Consider the following 12832-nt stretch of genomic DNA (forward strand, 5'->3'; position numbering starts at 1 on the left):
GGGGAGGAAGGATGATGGGGGGGGGGGGTGAGGTGTTTGACGACGGTTGGTGGCCCCGACCTCGGCCACAGGCCCCACGAAGCGCGTCGCTGCACTGCTGGGGGAGAAAAAAAATACAGCTGCCCCCATGGTGGTAGCAGGCCGCGGCCTTGGGTAGGAACGGCTGCCCTCTGTCACCACCTCCGCCCTCCTGATCGGGGACGCCGGGCCTCGCTTCTCCCCTTAACGGAAACGTGCTGCTGAGGCTGAGGAGAGTCAAGGGGTTTAGGGAGCCGTTAACGGCGCCTCCTTGCACAGGGCCTAATCTGCGCATTTACACTGAGTGTGCTTATCTCCCTCCCCCCCCCCTCCAACCCCGCGCTCGCATCCGCCGGCTGCCCGGGAAGAGGGCCGTCTCTTCAGCTACCCCGCTCTGCTTCCGTGCAAGGAAAGGCCCTTCTGAACCCTGCAGCCCAAGCATTTGACTGACTTGGAGCGCCTTCTGTTTTTATTCGACGGTTTCAGCCACTGTTGTTCACTTAAAAGTTGCTAGAGGAACCGAGGAATATTGTATTTTTATGTCCACTATTTTCGCGTGGTTTTGTAGCTACGACTAAATTAATTGGTAGAATTAATGGGCCTGTTTTGTGTTCTCAGCTCGGTGAGTGAGCAGAACATAACGGTAGATGGAAGATGTCAAAGTATCAAAAATTTAAGAACATATACGTTTGGAATTAATGTGGGGAAAAGGTCGATGGACATTATCAGATAAAATAATTATTAGTACAGATTTGTGTATCTTTCGAAGTTTAATTTTTTTTTAAAGCTTAATCTTTATATGCTTTTCTCCCTCGTCAAGGAGTTTGGAGAAACTGTTGGAGTGTTCTACACAAATTGACAACTTTAACAACTTTAAAAAGAAGTTCAAGTTCTTGTGTAACCTAACTGTAGGACTCCAGGCATGAATACCATTTAATAATTATCTTAAGTTACCTTAGCTGAAGGTGGGAAACGTCTATGATCTTTATGATCTGTATAAGAAATGATTACTTGCCTTTGGTAGAAGGAGTAATAGTTTCTATAGTAAAACCCTGATGCTCCAGCACTAGTGGAACTAAGGTGCTGGACTAGCATTTTCTGGACTATTAGATGTTTCTTTAGTTAATATTAATATCTATACACTAATTTTAATAATGTACTTTTTTTAACACCTTCTAATGATCCTGGTGTTTAAATAGAATGGGGGGTTATACTGGACTCTTGGCCAAAATACATATTTTTGACCCCAGATGTTCCAGACCCGAATCCCATCTTAAGTCACACATCCAACCCCAGCTCTGGCTGCGCACTCTGGTTGGATTTCTGACCCAGTGGAATAACTTCACTGGGCAAAATGGTCATTGAAAAGTTGCAGTACATTAGAATATGGTGTAATCCAAAAGGAGTAAGTTCTTCTGATTTTTCTTTTGAAATGAGTTCTATAATAAGGCGACAAATCCTTTACAAAACTTTTGAGTATTGTGAAGGATTTGTGGCCTTACAGAATACATTTAAGTACATAAATCGTAGTTAGTACACTTGTGATCTTGAGGCTGAATCATTAACAAAATGTCTTAGAACTTTTCATCACCCTGCCTCTTTGTGTAAATAATATACACATTTCTGGAAGTTTTGTGGCAAGTATTGAACACGGACATGAAGTGTATTTATCATCCATTGTGGGAGTAAATTCGTTGATATGGAGTGCATCTGTTCCGGGATTTTATTTTGATAATAGGCTCTTTTTGATGATTTCTTTGGAGTCCACATGGTTTATTATTGAAGTCTGGAGAGTTCAGTTCTTCACTATTGGCAATATCCACATTCAGAGATGTCGCTAATCCTTTCTTATCAATATCTCTGGGTACAGTGAGTGATAACGGAGGGGTTCTTTTGTAGTGACTAACTAGGTCCACTATGTGCAGATTTCTTGGCTTAAATGGTTAGTTTGAACATAGTCATGTGGTTATATGTCAGAATTTTATCATTTGTCATGCATAAGTTTTTTTTGTGTTGAAACATTCTATGATATAATTCAGTATAATAACTTGGCCATTTACATTGTTTTTTTATGCTCGATCTTATGGAGCAATATAGCAGTATACACACATATAGATAGCCTTTCTAGCAGACCTAATCTAGAAAGCAAAGGGTATAAGCGCTACAAATTTCAATGGCAAGGGAAATTTTATGTTGCTTGTGTTGCTTTATTTCATTCGTAGATGCCATTTAATATAAATCCAGTTCTGTGATGTCTTAGTTTTTAAAATCTTTACAGGTGGTCTGGTATGAGCATGGTAAGATTTATTGCAGGTTGCATGGTTTTTATTTGAAAAATGGGCTTAAAGCTTGCAACATACGGTACATTGCCTCTAATTCAGAGGGATTGCTGTCCAAAAAATCTTTTAAAATTGTTATTTTCAGTTACAGGACCTTTGTCAAAAATGACAGAATTAGTTTTTTTCTCATTTTGTGTTTATTTTCAGATAAATTAAGAGTGAATTTTGATATCTTTCTAATATATCTTAATTTTTTTGGCAGTGATTTGTGAGTTCCATAGGGGTGAATTTCAATTTCCTGAACCGCCATTACACAGGGGCACACTGTAGTATGAAAAAGTAGCGAGACAGATTAATCAGCAACAGAACAGTGCATATAATTTCTAAATAATCAGTGCAATTATATGTTCTCTGTAGCTTTCACACTGAGGAAGTTAAATATTTTACAGCATCAAAACTGTTTATTGGTGTTTTCTATACTGATAAATATTCTGGCCAGAATATTATTTGAGGTTATTAAGATACATTAACATTTGAAAGTATCCAAACTAGTGAATTGAGGATTCCCTCTACTGTGCTTGGTTAAGGTAGGTAAGTTGTGGCCACACTACACTAAATTAATTTTGGGACTTGCAAGAGAATGCTTTGACTTGATTTCTTTTTCCCTTTTTCCAGGAAATGTGTTGCATATGGTATCAGTTTTGAGGCTTTTAATAAAGGCCATTCCTCCTCTCCAGCTTTGTTAATCTTCCAGTTAACTTGTGTGTGATCTCTGTAGTTTTTTTTTTAAAGCTATTATTAATGCTTTTTGAGTTAGTGATTTAGATGCATATCATATTATTACTGAGTTAAGTATTGTATGTAAGGAGTTTTTGCTACAACAAGTGTATGGGACATTGGAAAAAATGTTGAATTTCCCCATGGGGATGAATAAAGTATCTATCTATCTATCTATCTATCATTGCCATCACTGCTACCCTTGCATCAGTAACTCACAATTTTGAAAATTTCAGTTGATCCATCCTCACTCAGCCTTTTAACATGAGTGGCAGTTCTAAACATCCATTACTCTTTTATATCAACTGTGGAAGGTCTAGCTGTGAAATCCAATGCTGCATTCTTAATAACCCTTAATAGAATAAATATTTTCTCCTTAAGATTTATCTAATTTTTTAAGATTGCTCTGTAGAGCTTTAGTGATTGCTTTGTGGAAATCCATCTAATTAAAATTCATAGATACTTGTGATTTAGAAACTTCAATGGAGTTTATAGTGTTAGCCTAGTGCTTCAGCAAAATCCATGCTTTATCTGTGCTGTATTGATTCATCCAACCACTTTGTCACTGGTAACTTTCTAATAACCTCCAGCAGGCCAATAAGCTTATAACTTCTTGTTCATTCTGTCCTCTCTTTCCTATATAAAGAATGGTAAAATGCCAAATTCTTTTTGTGTGTGTTGGGGGGGGGGGGGGGGGAGAGCAATTACTGAATTGCGAGAAATAAAAGTAGAAAAAAAATTACCATCACGGTGGAAACCAGAAGTCCTGCTGATTTGTCTATTAGTCTCATTGTTTTCTCCATTACTATTACACCTACTTTATCTGGTTTGATTCCCCACTCATCCACTGATGTAATTAGGCTTTTCTTTTATCCTCATTCTCTACTTGCGAAAATGGATACAAACTAGCTATTTGGTATGAGTATCATCTCCTGATACAATGTGTACGTACTCCTTTGAGTTTGATAATGGTCTAATTGACAAGGGTTGTTACAAAAGTGGATCTTTTGCTCTTTTGGAGTTGGGTGTATTGCATTGCCTGGAATCTACAGACCATTTGGCCCATCTGGCCCTTGTTGCTACTGTCATCCATTTTTCATATTCATCCATCCCTTCATACTGTTAAATGCATTAATGCTATTTGTGTTATTTATTCCCTGTGGCTATAGATTCCACATTCTTGCCATTCTTTGGGTTAAGGATTTTACTTATTGAATTATGACTTTTTAAACTTGCTGATTCTCTGATTATAATGGGAACACTAAATCAGTGCACAAGTCTCAAGTATAAGCTGACCCAGGTTTGATATAAGTTTGACAAATCCGACTATTGGTTTGTTTCCTATTGGCATTTTTTTTTGTCAATGTTAGTGATTTGTGAGTGTGTGCACCTTCAGTATTTAAAGCCTTTCTTTACAAATCTGTATCTTCTTAATTGTCCCTACCAATTGGTACCACCTCACACAGGTATTAAATTTAGTCTGGCAATTTTATCCCTTTTCTGGAGTATTAATGTTATCTTGATTTATTTCATGGAACTGTGCTTCATTGGCAAGGTTATTTGTCATCCTTAACTTGCTTAGCCAGTTGAAGACCGTTAAGAATCACAGTGGTAGGTTTGGAGTAAGATCTATGGATTCACTGGGGTAAGAATCATAGGTTTCTTTCCTTAAAGAATATTAGTGAAACATTTTTTGGCAGTAGGCCTATAATTATTAATAGTTTCTGACTTTTAAAATTTCATTTTAACTGAATTCTAATTCCATTGCTGTTGTGAGCTATAAACTTCGGTATCTGAATTAGTAATCCAGTTTCTGGATTATTGGTCTAGTAACAACTGTGCATTACCATTTGTATTTTGTTCAACTTTCTTTTTACAAATTGCAATTCATTTTTATTTGCACTGTCCACTCCTTCCCAAGCCCAATTATTTTAATGTAGCTGCAAAATTTGAAACAACATTCCTATTTACTACTCTAAATTGTTACCAAATGATGGTGTTGTGCCACAGAATCTCATGGAATTTGCCAGCGTGCTTAGCTGGCTACATCAATTAAATGTGCTTTGCCATAATTAAGAGAGTAGGATTTATCTACAGTAATCTTATCAAGCAGTTTTTAAAATTACAAGACATAGTAATTTTAAAAATTGAATTTAATTGATCTTCAACTGCAGATTATTCATATTTTCAGTTTCAAGCTGTTTTTCCTTTTAGTCTTTAAGTTTCTGTTATCTTTCCTACCATCCATTTTCACTTTTGGGTTCAAATAAAGGAATTATTTTGATTATTTATCTGCCCCGACCTAAAGATAAGATCCACGTGAACTTGGTCTTGTATCAAATGGGTCTTTGAACCTTGGTTCTATTATCTACTTTTCTTTGCTATAGCCAGTTCCTGTATCATCTTCCATAATTTACTTTAACTACATCTAAAATATTGGTTTTGTAATCCATTCATCTCCCTTTCTTGTAACAAATTGTATCATGTTATTGACTCTGGCTGGCTTGTGGTTCATTGTTAATATGGTCCTGTCTCGATATGGTTCAAAAAGGCATTCCCAATGCACTGAAGAAGTTAAACTTTTGGAACTTGATCTGTCAGTTTCTCCAATCTGAATTTTGAAATCTCTCTGCTGTAGTCTGTTCCTGCAACAAGTTTCACTGTAACTTTATTTGCTACTTTATCACTGATGACTGGTCTTGGGCACCCTCCTCTAATATTTTGTGTCTGTAGGGAATCCTCTTTTGTATTTATTTCTCATGTCAATGTTGCTGATTCCTCTTTCCAAATTCCAACTGAATTCAGAGTTAGTATCTTAATATATTGGTGGGTTGCTTTGACAAATACACACTTCCAGTTAAATGAGATTTGATGCGTTACTTTCTCATGAACATTAATTTTAGGTATCAGAATAAACCATTTAGATCTTAAGACCTAGGAACAGAACTGGGTCAATTGGCCCACCAAGTCTGCCCCACCATTCCATCATGGCTGGTTTATTATCCCTCTTATTATTCTACTACCTACTCCTCTAGCCTCTGACACCCTGGCTATGATTTTTCTGCTATTCAAGGTAATAAAGCAAAAGTAAATAAAAGTTGTGCTTAGAGAATATAGTTTCACATTGCTGTAACATTTCAGAGCACGTCAATATATAGTGGCTGTCTATATATGCAAGTGTAAAAGCCATTTTGTCCCATTTCATAAATGATCAGTAATTTATTTTGAAGAAAGGAATCATAGCGAAAGCAGAAGAATTATTCTCTGAATGGACCATAAAGTCTTTGACTATCCATCACAACTTTGAGGTTTTTCCATTTACAGAATAGCATTTCTGCAAATGCAGTATTTTCCCTAATTATGGTAGACTATCAGTCCAGATTACATACTTCCATTCTGTAAAATTGTGCAATCAAGTACTGCTTTTTCACAATTTTCTGAAATGGCAAAGGGTGTATCTAACAGTTTACGATCTGAAGTAAAGTGAATATTTGAAGATTATTGGAGTTCTGTTGAAGATATGTTAATAAACCTTAAGGGGCAGACTTTAGCCTAGGGTATTGCAAAATAAGAATTCTAATTGTATTTTTTCTCTTTTCTGACCTATTATTGGGGTGGAAATAGAATTAATTCAATGACAGGTTAGACTTCATCAAGGCATTACTAGGAAGGAGCAAGGCATGTTTAATGAGGATTCAATTATGAGTAAACTAAACCACTTGAATGTAAACTTTTGGCTGCTGAATTTTTTTTCATTCTAAGTGCACGCTCTCTCTGGAGTTTTTGTTTGTGATACATTTGTTGAATTTTGTGTTGTAAAACTGTTGGCTGTGAACAAGAAATACAGGTGAATTTATGACTCAATTCTGCTGTATAGTATAAGGAGGAAAAAAATGGCCTACTTATTCTTGTTTCCCTTTCTCTTATGGTAATATCCCCATTTTGAAGCCATTTATTCCAAACTACTGTATATTCAAAAATTGAAGGTCATTTCCCAGTACCTTGTCACCTCCCCATTCATCTTTGAATTTTTGCAGTGGTAAGACTATAGATTGATACAAATTGTTTATGAAGTATGTACATAAAACTAGTGTATCTTACTGCTACCAGTAAGGACCAGGAATTGTTGTTTTCCACCCCCTTTTTTGGCCTTGTGACTAGAAAGTACGTTGTACCTACTCCAGTGCTCTGATTTAAGTCTATGCTGGCAATTGAATCTGGGTGATATGATTTGTAGTTTGATACAAGATAAATTGCTTAAAATGAAAGATTCACTTCATGATTAAGAGTAATTAAAATTTTAAATGTGTGCACAATTGGAACTAAAATTACAGTATAGCAATATTACCAATAGTAATTGTAATATTAGCAATAGTAAATATAATCTAGTGTTCAAATGACAATGCATTGTTATGGTTTTAATCTCTTCTTGTATTTGATGCCAGCATGTCAGAGGAAGCCTGGGTCTAGGAATGTCAAATGGAGTATGGGAATTGGGCCCCCAGCATCTCAGTTGCTGAACCATTGAGATTTCTAAACAATGGGTAGTGCTTTGTCTCAGTTTTATTTGCAAGCTGACAGTTGCATTTAAATGCACTTTTTTGATGTTCTTTATTCACTTCAGTGCCGTAACGCTTAAGTCTATCAAAATAAATGTGTAGACTTAGTTGAGTTTATTTTAGAATGATCTGAATGTATTCTGTCAAGTTTAAGAAGGCAGGAATATCATTGATCTCAAAGCAATCTAACAGTACTTATCAAGAAATGATATTGGGGACCCATAGGAAAAGGAAAAAGTGGGCCTGAGCAAATATTTTATTGGCCATGCCATTTGATGGAATATTTTATCATCTAAATTGACCAATAGACACCAAGATGCAGCTTGAATAGTGGTGAGAAGAGACCTTAGAGTGGCTCTTTCAGTTTGTTTGCTATCTTTGTGGAGGGATTTGGTTGGGTTTGCCTTTACAGAAGATGTTTGAGATTTTTCCAGTTCATTGCTGATAGCTTGATAATGCAGATTACTATACTTGAAGTGTCATGTACCAGGAACCTTTCAAGGTTGTTGTCATATGTCACTGGAAGTTAATGAACTTAATGGATGAGGATTTGTGGTCCACCTGAAGCTTCTGGATCTTCCAATTGGAAGAGCTGTATATAGTTCCATAACAGACTGTGTTGACTGATACACAGATACCAGTGCAGTTGAATGCTGGGCAGCTGCAGTATATTCGTTTGGCTCAGCTTGTATCTGGAGCACAAGTGGTACAGGGACAGATCCAAACCCTTACCCCAGGCAATCCACTGCAGGTTGGTCAAGCAGAAGTTCAACAGGGTTAGCAGCAGCAGCAATGCAACCAGTTTACTGATGGGCAGCAGCTGTACCAGATTCAGCAGGTCACCAGGCCAGCCAGGCAGGACGGACATCACCCAGCCCATGTTCATACAATCCACTAATCAGACTGCCCAGGTCACGGAATAATCCAACGTGATGGAGAGGTGGAAGCAACTGTCACAGAAGTCATTGTATAAATAGTACAGTAACTAAATAACTGGGATAGAAATTAATTTTTTAAAGTTTTTTCACCATTGCATTGTGTTAAGTAAAATTAATTGTACATATATAAAATGCAATAAACTTCTTCTGAGAAGCTTTGTAACCCCATATACAAGAGTCGATGGAAGGAGGATTTTTATCTCTGCAGATTATCCAGTACCATCACTGACCATGTTGCTGTTCTCTTGTTCAGTTGTACAGTGTTGTGCCTGACCTTTTTTTTATATAAAGAAATGCAACTCATGTTAAAAATGGAAGTAACTTAAACAACTGTGTTTCTTGGCTGAATTAATAAGGGGTAGTCTAAGTCACAATTTTGTAATAATAGGTTTATAAACAAGTATTCCCTCTCAGTCTTAATCATCGAAAGATCTTTACATGAACATTGACTAGAATTTCAAGAATGGATCATTAGGATGCATTTGTAGTGTCAGATTCAACTTCCTGCAAGAGGATTTCTTTGTGGCTCTATTAATTTAAAAAAATTTAAATCGAAGCAAGAGGCGGAGAGGGAAGAGGTAAAAGAAGCTTGGAGAGAAGCTGTTTTTTAAACTGATTGGGGCAAAGAGGCTAGACTGCGCAGGCGCGTGAAGGTGGGCCTCTGAGATCAGTGGGGGAATTTAAAAAGCGAGCAGAGGCTGAGTACGAGCTTCACTCCAGGTGAGGTAAGGCCAGGTAAGTTCCTTTAATTAATCTAATTAGCTTAGGAGTAGGTAATGGAGGCAGTAGTTAGGACAGTTGAGTGCTCTGTTTGCAGTATGTGGGAAGTCAGGGCGAGCACAATTGTCCCTGTTGACTACACCTGCAAAAGGTGCATCCAGCTGCAGCTCCTGACAAACCGTGTTAGGGAGCTGGAGCTGGATAAACTTCGGATCATTCAGGAGGCAGAAATAGACAGGAGTTTCAGGGAGATAGTCACCCCTAGGAGTCAAGAGACAGGTAGTTGGGTGACTGTCAGGAGAGGGAAGGGGAATAGTCAGGAAGAGCAGAGCACCCCTGTGGCTGTTCCCAGCAACAATAAGTATACCGTTTTGGATATTGTTGGTGGGGATGATCTACAAGTTGCAGTGGTTGTGTCTCTGGCACTGAGACTGGACCCTCAGCTCAGAAGGGAAGGAGGGAAAAGAGGAGAGCCGTAGTGATAGGGGATTCGATAGTTAGGGGGACAGATAGGGGGTTCTGTGGAAGAGATGGAGAATCCCGGATGGTCTGTTGCCTCCCTGGTATCAGGGTCTGCGATATCCCCGATCGAGTTCTCAGTATTCTCAAGAGGGAGGGTGAGCAGCTGGATGTCGTGGTCCATGTAGGGACCAATGACGTGAGTAGGATGAGTGAGGAGGTCCTGATAGGTGAGTTTAGGGAGCTAGGTGTCGAGTTAAAGGACAGGACCTCCAGAATAGTAATCTCAGGATTGCTACCAGTGCCACGTGCAGGTGGGTTTAGAAATAGTAAGATAGTGCAGATCAACACGTGGCTGAGGACATGGTGCAGGAGGGAGGGCTTCAGATTTATAGATAATTGGGCAGTTTTCCAGGGAAGGTGGGAACTGTTCCGGCGGGACGGTTTACATCTGAACTGGAGGGGTCAAATATTCTTGCAGGTAGGTTTGCTAGAGAGGCTCCAGTGGATTTAAACTAGATACAAGGGGGGAGAGGAAACCAGTGTGTAGGAACAGGTGTATGGTTAGAAGGAAGAAAAAGAAGACAGTAAAGTTCTTTGTACTGTTAGAGATAAACAGAGAGGAAGAGGTGGAGAATTTCTTAAATGCATTTATTTTAATGCTAGGAGCATTGTAAGAAAGGTGGATGAGCTTAAGCATGGATTGATACCTGGAAATATGATGTTGTAGCTATTAGTGAAACATAGATGCAGGAGGGGTGTGATTGGCAACTAAATATTCCCGGATTTCGTTGCTTCAGGTGTGATAGAATCGGAGGGACAAGAGGGGGAGGTGTTGCGTTGATTGTCAGAGAACATATTACAGCGGTGCTCTGGTGGGATAGATTAGAGGGCTCGTCTAGGTAGGCTATTTGGGTGGAATTGAGGAATGGGAAAGGTGTAGTAACACTTATAGGGGTGTATTATAGACCACCTAATGGGGAGCGAGAATTGGGAGGAGCAAATTTTCAAGGAGATTGCAGATATTTGTAGTAAGCACAAGGTTGTGATTGTGAGAGATTTAAATTTTCCACACATAGACTGGGAAGCCCATATTGTAAAAGGGCTGGATGGTTTGGAGTTTGTAAAATGTGTGCAGGATAGGTTTTTGCAGTAATACATAGAAGTACCGACTAGAGAAGGGGCAGGGTTGGATCTCCTGTTAGGGAATGAAATAGGTCAGGTGACGGAAGTATGTGTTGGGGAGCACTTCGGGTTCAGTGATCACAATGCCATTAGTTTCAATATAATTATGAAAAAGGATAAGACTGGACCCAGGGTTGAGATTTTTGATTGGAGAAAGCTTAACTTTGAGGAGACGTGAAAGGATTTAGAAGGAGTGGATTGGGACAATTTGTTTTATGGGAAGGATGTAATAGAGAAATTGAGGTCATTTAAAGGTGAAATTTTGAGGGTAAATAATCTTTATGTTCCTACTAGGTTGAAAGGAAAGGTTAGAATTTTGAGAGAGCCATGGTTTTCAAGGGATATTGGAAACTTGGTTAGGAAAAAGAGAGATATCTACAATAAATATAGGCAGCATGGAGTAAATGAGGTGCTTGAGGAATATAAAGAATGTAAGAAGAATCTTAAGAAAGAAATTAGAAAAACTAAAAGAAGATACGAGGTTGCTTTGGCAAGTAAGGTGAAAATAAATCTGAAAGGTTTCTACAGTTATATTAATAGCAAAAGGATAGTGAGGGATAAAATTGGTCCCTTAGAGAATTAAAGTGGACAGCTATGTGTGGAGCCAAAAGAGATGGGGAAGATTTTGAACAATTTCTTCGGTATTCACTAAGGAGAAGGATATTGAGTTGTGTAAGGTAAGGGGAAACAAGTAGGGAAGTTATGGAAACTATGACGATTAAAGACGAAGAAGTACTGGCGCTTTTAAGGAATATAAAAGTGGATAAAACTCCGGCTCCTGACAGGATATTCCCTAGGACCTTGAGAGAAGTTAGTGTAGAAATAGCAGGGGCTCTGACAGAAATATTTCAAATGTCATTAGAAATGGGGATGGTGCCGGAGGATTGGCGTATTGCTCATGTGGTTCCATTGTTTAAAAAGGGTTCTAAGAGTAAACCTAGCAAATATAGGCCTATATTAGCAAATTGACGTCTGTGGTGGGTAAATTAATAGAAAGTATTCTTAGAGATGGTATATATAATTATCTGGATAGACAGGGTCTGATTAGGAACAGTCAGCATGGATTTGTGCGTGGAAGGTCATGTTTGACAAATCTTATTAAATTTTTTTGAAGAGGTTACGAGGAAAGTTGACGAGGGTATAGCAGTGTGTTGTCTATATGGACTTCAGTAAGGCCTTTGACAGGGTTCCACACGGAAGGTTAGTTAGGAAGGTTCAATCGTTAGGTATTAATATTGAAGTAGTAAAATGGATTCAACAGTGGCTGGATGGGAGATGCCAGAGAGTAGTGGTGGATAACTGTTTGTCAGGTTGGAGGCCGGTGACTAGTGGTGTGCCTCGGATCTGTACTGGGTCCAATGTTGATTGTCATATACATTAATGATCTGGATGATGGGGCGGTAAATTGGATTAGTAAGTATGCAGATGATACTAAGGTAGGTGGCGTTGTGGATAATGAAGTAGGTTTTCAAAGCTTGCAGAGAGATTTAGGCCAGTTAGAAGAGTGGGCTGAAAGATGGCAGATGGAGTTTAATGCTGATAAGTGTGAGGTGCTACATTTTGGTAGGACTAATCAAAATAGGACATACATGGTAAATGGTAGGGCATTGAAGAATGCAGTAGAACAGAGTAATCTAGGAATAATGGTGCACAGTTCCCTGAAGGTGGAATCTCATGTGGATAGGGTGGTGAAGAAAGCTTTTGGTATGCTGGCCTTTATAAATCAGGGCATTGAGTATAGGAGTTGGGATGTAATGTTAAAATTGTACAAGGCATTGGTAAGGCCGAATTTGGAGTATTGTGTACAGTTCTGGTCACCGAATTATAGGAAAGATGTCAACAAAATAGAGAGTACAGAGAAGATTTACTAGAATGTTACCTGGGTTTCAGCACCTAA

At 38.5% G+C, this 12832-nt stretch overlaps 1 protein-coding gene across 3 annotated transcripts in view; it reads left to right on the top strand.

Moving 5' to 3' along the window:
- The window catches only part of tiam2a (TIAM Rac1 associated GEF 2a), a 209062-nt gene that overhangs the window by 290 nt on the left and 195940 nt on the right, over positions 1 to 12832 (top strand). The gene's annotated exons all lie outside the window — the stretch shown is intronic.

The sequence above is a fragment of the Hemitrygon akajei genome, chromosome 7 (genome assembly GCF_048418815.1).
Source record: "Hemitrygon akajei chromosome 7, sHemAka1.3, whole genome shotgun sequence".
Classification (NCBI taxonomy): Eukaryota; Metazoa; Chordata; class Chondrichthyes; order Myliobatiformes; family Dasyatidae; genus Hemitrygon; species Hemitrygon akajei.